General features: G+C 40.7%; 1 non-coding gene across 1 annotated transcript; it reads left to right on the top strand.

The window, feature by feature from the left end:
• The first annotated feature begins 420 nt into the window (after window positions 1-420).
• LOC112781267 (small nucleolar RNA R71) lies at window positions 421-527 on the top strand. Its single transcript, XR_003192053.1, has one exon. It is a non-coding gene; the product is annotated as a small nucleolar RNA R71 (small nucleolar RNA).
• Window positions 528-6,635: the final 6,108 nt, after the last annotated feature.

The raw sequence follows: 6,635 nt of genomic DNA, 5'->3' as shown, positions 1-6,635 counted from the left end.
CAACCAGGATTGTAGGTCTTGGAGTATGGATCATGTGCTTTTCTAGGTGAGTTTCCAATGTAGTTGGCTTATTTTTGCTCATCCTCTGCCTCTGCATTCACTTTTTCTTGGGTTGCTGATGAGGTGGTGATTGCTGCTACTTGGTTCCTCTCCATCTTCTTGGTAAGATCAGCCAGCTGCTTGGTGATAAGCTTGTTTTGGGCTAACAGTGCATCCACATTGTTCAGCTCCATCACTCCTCTTGTGTTGCCTCTTTCAGAAGCATAAAAGTAGTCATTCTCTACTACAGTCTCGATGACATCTATGGCTTCTTCAATGGTCTTCTTCTTGTTCACAGATCCCCCAGATGAGTGGTCTAATGCCTTCTTCGATTCATAAGAAAGACCTTCATAGAAAATGTGCAGCTACACCCATTCATTGAACATATCTGGTGGGCACCTTCTTGTCAGATCCTTAAACCTCTTCCATGCTTCATATAGAGTCTCACCATCTTGCTGCCTGAAGGTTTGTACCTCAGCTCTCAACCTGTTGATCCGTTGAGGAGGATAGAATCTTGCCAAGAATTTGTTCACCACATCTTCCCAGGTTGCTAAACTCTCCTTTGGGAAGGATTCTAGCCATTTAGATGCCTTATCCTTGAGTGAGAAAGGGAACAGAAGTAGTCTATAGGTGTTAGGATGAACACCATTAGACTTCACAGTATCACATATCCTGAGGAAGGTGGTTAGATGTTTATTGGGGTCTTCTTGGACACTCCCTCCGAATGAACAATTGTTCTGAACAAGGGTGATGAGCTGTGGCTTTAGTTCAAAGTTGTTGGCATGTATGGTTGGCCTTTGGATGCTACTTCCGCAATTTCCTGGGTTTGGATTGATGTATGAACCCATAACCCTTCTCTCTTGCCCAGCCTGATGTGCTGGACCTTCTCGGCCATGGTTGTGAGCCTCTTCTTCTTGATGGTTCTCCATATTCTCATCCATATCTGGTTCAAAGTACTCCTCCTCTTTCTCAGCAGCAACTACTCTCTTTCCTCTTGCTTCCCTCCTTAATCTAAGGAAGGTCCTCTCTAGTTCAGAATCAAAGGAAGTTGAGGCCCCGCTTCTTCTACCTGTCATACTACCAACAAGGCAACCACAAGAAAGAAAGATACGGATAGTAACTTCTTCAGAAATGCTGTTAGTGTGAGTGATGCAATATATCAAACAGTTAGTGGGTTAGTGGCTGAATTGTAAACAAGTAAGAAAATAGGTAAGGGAAAGGGAGGAAAATAACTGAACAGAAAGTAAATTACTCAAATGAACTTAAATTAAATAAAATAAAAATGAATGCTCAATCTAGTTATCCACCAATTTAATCATTGTTGATACAAAATCAATCCCCGGCAACGGCGCCATAAACTTGATGCATGGAAACTTGTCTCTCAACAATTTTCCTTCAGCAAGTATACCGAATTGTCGTCAAGTAAAAACTCACAATAGAGTGAGGTCGAATCCCACAGGGATTGATTGGTCAAGCAACTTTAATTAGAGGAATGTTCTAGTTGAACTAAGCAGAATTGGGTTTGAGATTTGCAGAAATTTAAATGGCAGGAAAGTAAATAGCAGAAACGTAAATGCTTGAAATAAAGAGCGGAATGTAAATAGCGGAAAGTAAATTGCAGAATCTTAAATGGGAAGGGGAGTTTAGCATGAAAGTAAATAGCAAAAAGTAAAGAGAATGGGTAAGATCAGAAATGGGAAATTCATTGGGCTTAGGAGATGTTGCATTCTCTGGATCAAGTTCATTTTCATCTCTTCCTCAATCAATGCATTCATTGATCTCCTTGGCAATCTTAAGTGATTGAATTCCAATTTCTTGGTAATTCAATCTCTCAAATCTTGATCAATAGCCAATTCCTTGGTCAATTGCTCATGAGAAGAAATGAAGTATGGTCACTGATTATACCATATGTATTTCCAAATCAAAGTGTTGGTAGGATTATATGTCACTATATCCATCCAAACCCCAATTTAGTCTAACATGAGAAAGCATTTCTAGCATGATCTCTTCATTCCTCTTCCAAAGTTCCGAAGAGATCCAGGTATGAATAGCTTCTTTTCCAAGATAACTACCTAATTGAATGAAGATTGAAAGCTTTCTAGTAAAATCAAGAGAAAAGATAGAAGAAGAATAATGAAAACTAATATTGATCCATCAAATTTACAACAGAGCTCCCTAACCCAATGAAAGGGGTTTAGTTGTTCATAACTCTGGGAATGAAAAAAATAGATGGAGAGTACATTCTTGAGAATTAAACTAAAAGTTACAGAGAAAGTAAAATACAGAGAGTAGTTCTCAAATTTCCAACCCACTTTTCTGATTCAAAACTACCCCTATATATACTACTCTTATGATCTTCTAGTTGGTTCTTCAAATCTTGGATATGGGCCTTTGGATCTTGAGTTTGAAGCAGTTATCCTCTTCAGTGGGCTTAGCTTTACTTGCAGAGAGAAAGTATGAAGTAGGCACGGACTTTTAGCTTAGGACATTAGTGACGTTAACGTTAAGTGAAAGTGTGGGTTCGAGAACGTTAGTGGCAGTCACCTTTTTCACTAACGTTCCTAACCCAATGGTGACCCACGTTAACTTCAACGTTAGTGGCACCAACGTGACCACTAACATTGCCTCTTGGTCCTTTGCACACGTTATTGGGACTTACCTTTTCCAATAACGATGAGAATCCTCCCTTCCCCCTACGTTAGAATTCACGTTAGTGTGGCTAACGTGACTTTAACATAGGCTTGCCAAATCTTCGAAAACGTTAGTGACACTTACCTTTGTCACTAACATTTCAAAACGCCCCTACTTCCCACGTTAATGTTCACGTTAACTAGGTTAACGTGGCTTCTAACGTGGTGGTGATAGCCATCTCCAATGTTAGTGACAAAGGTGAGTGTCACTAATGTTGGCCCATCATTCTTTCATCCACGTTAGCTTCCACGTTAACTAAGTTAACGTGGGAGTTAACGTTGCTCATAGTGGCTCATTCCAACGTTAGTGACAAAGGTGAGTGTCACTAACATTGGCGATTCTTGCTCCCTCCACGTTAGCTTCCACGTTAACTAAGTTAACGTGGCAACTAACGTGGCTCAAATTGGCTTAGTCCAACGTTAGTGACAGAGGTGAGTGTCACTAACGTTGGCCATTCTTTTGCTTCCCTACGTTAGAGTCCATGTTAACTGAGTATTAGCGATTACTTTTCTCATTAACGTTGCAAGCTAGCTCCCATTCCACGTTAGAGGTCACGTTAGTTAGACTAACGTGGCTACTAACGTGGTTCTTCCTTGCTTCCTTTGTCCTGAAATCAAGCAATAAAGTACATCAAAGTTCTAGTCCAAGTTATGAGATATGCATCATCCAATTTGTCATTCAATTTATGCATAATTCTCATGAATTCATATAAAAATCACAATGTTTGCTTGAATCAAGATGTAAGTGAAATTCTACCCAAAACTTGCTTATTTCCTAAGAAAGTGCATGAAACTACCCTAAAACCATAAAGAAAAGGTCAGTGAAACGGGCCAAAATGCCCTGTCATCAGGTATTTATGTACAAAAGTTTCAATGCATATGGTTCAATCATTCAATACATGAGCATGTTCCCAAATCCTAGAATTTTTAATTACACTATAATTACACACCTCTATATCTACCCAAATTTCCCAAGTATACCCTCCTAATTGAATGATACACATTCTAATTTACCTAAGCTAATCAAGGATCCAAATTTAGGGACATTCATGGTTTTTCGCTTAAGTTTGTTGATGTGGTCTATTTACGAACAAAAAGGGTTTATCATGGGCTCAAAATTGGTTAGCAATGGTAGATAAACGGGTTAAGGCCATTTGGAAAAAGTTACTATTGAAACGATGGCCTCAATCATGTAAATGCATTCATACACAAAGTAATGGACACATAGAATTAGACAAAACAAGGATTACAATCATAGAGAGAGATATATGCACACAAGAATGGGAAATAATGGTTAGAAAATGTAACCATGCAATAGGCTCAAAACTTACATGCTTGTGTTCTTAGCTCAATCACTATGTTCCAAAATATATTCTTAAAGCAAGTTTGCCACAAAAAAATTTTTCAAAATTTGGTAGGGTACCCCAGAACACAATTTCTTAGGGAAGAAATTATTTTGACCAAGCAACTCTATAGAAACTAACTATCATGCAAGGAGTATTTACAAGCAATACTAACTACACATGCAATGTACTAACTACTAAGCAAAAGATAAATCTATGGGTATTGAAAGAAGAGATTGTTACCCATGGAGATCGGTCGAACGACCTCCCCACACTTAGAAATTAGCACGGTCCTCCGTGCTACGAATAATGTGCAAAAGGCGGTCAGGACAGGAACTGTCACTATCCTCTCCTTCGGAGCTCCCATCACTTGGGTTTGAGGTGGATGTGAATATTTCGGGTTCCTCCACGCTGGGGGTAACACAACACAGAAGCTTCTTGATGTAAGTGTATCGGCGTTGGTTGCGTCGCTCATATCTATCAAGCTTCCGGTGTAGATCTTCTATCCTTTGATGTGTGGATCTTTGCTGTGGTGGTGATGATGAGGTGGAAGGAATAATAGATGGATGGGCTATGTCAAGGCTCGGGTTGTTCATGGGAAGATGTAAGTATTTTCCGCTTGGGACCACATTGCCTTTAGCCGGAACTATAATCTTCCTGTCCTTGGCATCCCAAGGAATACCCGCAGCAGTAGCTAAATCAGAAACCAATGCTGGAAATGGCAAATTACCCCGGGGGTGGACTTGACTCATCGCTTGCTTAACAAGAAACGAAATGTTCACCGGCCTCTCTGTGAGAACACACCAAACAAGCAAGGCGAGGTCCGCCGTGAAGGATGACTTGTGGGTGCTAGGTAGCACATAGTGAGATAGGATCCGGGGCCAAGCTCTAGCTTCCACAGTGAGAAAGCGAGCATCAATGCACTTGGGCCTCATCCGGAGTCGACCCTGGGTCCAAAATGTCCCTGGCTCAACAATGACTCGAAGGATTGAGTCCCAATTAAACCCAAATTTCCCCGCTGACGTAAGACGTCTTGGTAGCCATCCATGTCACTTGGTACCGGTAGGACATTATGCACTTGATGAATAGCCTCTTCTGAAATTGATACTTGCTTCCGGCGCATGTATACCGATTGAGGAGAGGGAAGATGGTAGTTAGTGCAGAATTTTTCCACCCAAGAGAGGTTGATTTCTCTTGGTTTTCTCAAAAGAAACTCCTATCCTTACCGTTCAATGCAGGGTAGAATACAAGGAGCAACCTTGTCCGGCGGAACAAGTAGATGCTCAGGATGATAGTTCCGTACAGCTATGGGGGGAAACATAAGTTCACAGAAGCGGTTGGGGAACCTTGAAGAATCTTTTGCCGGTTTGCTCTTTTCATTCTCATCAATAGGAGCGGGTGTCTTCTTAGATAGGGGTTTGGCTCCCAATAAAGAATGCGCCTTAGAAGTTGATCTTTGGGGTGCCCTCTTTGCAGCCGGTTTCCTTGGAGCTTTCTCCTTGCCTTTCTTGGTGGCCATCTTGAGAAAAGAAGGAAAATAGGAAAATATTAAACCCAAAGAATCATTTTAACAAAATTATGCAAGTGAAGGATAGTTCCTAAAAGAAGTAGTGCAACAAAGTGATTATAGAGGCATGGATCACAACACTTGGCATGGGATGCAAGAGGTGATAAAGCATGCAATAGCATGAGAGGAGTAATCTCAAGCATCCATAACAAGGAGCAAGTCATGTTCAATGAGTATCTAATTAGCAAGCAAAGTGGACTCAATGCGTATAGAAGAAAACAAGTGAATGAGGAGAAGCACCAAATTCAAAGCACATTATCAAAATAAACCAAAATGGCATTTATGCATTTCCTCGAACACTTGGTGTGCAATTATCAAGCAAAGAGCAATTATGAGATACTCAACCAATTTAAAGCCTAAAATGAAAAATCAATCATCACATAAACATCACATATTGGCAAGGATAAGGAAAGAATGACATAAGATCTATTAAAGTAAATTAAACTTAAATTCAACATCCATGGAAAAATAAGGAAAAAGGAAAAGTAAGCAAGCAAAAAGTAAGGAATATCATCATGCAACTAAAAGAGAAACTAAATAAAGCAACAAGAAGAATCTAACTAGAAGAAGAAATAATGCAAAGAAAGTGAAAGGACAGACATGGAAGAAGTAGAACGATGAGAAGTGTAAGAGAACAAGGTTGAATTTTCTTTTGTGAAAATGAGAAAGAAATAGGAGAGATGTAGTGCCACCGGAAGAGGTGGTTGTCGCCGGTGAGTGGCCGGAGACGGTAGTGGTGCATTGTGGAAGAAGAAGAAGAGAAGGGGGTTATGGAGAAAGAAGAAGAAAGAAATAAGAAAAGAAAGGGGGTGAAAAAGACAGGGTGCACAGCTTTAAAACTGGTTCGCGCAACTGACACGCGCGCGCACAGTGCGCTGGTGCCTCGGTGAGATACTGGCAAGGGACGCGTGCACATCAGTGGCGCGCACGCGCGAGGTCAGTTGTGTCCCTGGCATAGGACTGGCACGAAATTGGCATAAGTCTCTGGATTTTATA

This window comes from Arachis hypogaea, chromosome 19 (assembly GCF_003086295.3).
Source record: "Arachis hypogaea cultivar Tifrunner chromosome 19, arahy.Tifrunner.gnm2.J5K5, whole genome shotgun sequence".
Lineage (NCBI taxonomy): Eukaryota > Viridiplantae > Streptophyta > Magnoliopsida > Fabales > Fabaceae > Arachis > Arachis hypogaea.
Note: the sequence above shows the minus strand (reverse complement) of the source record. Positions and strands in the feature narration are given on the sequence as shown.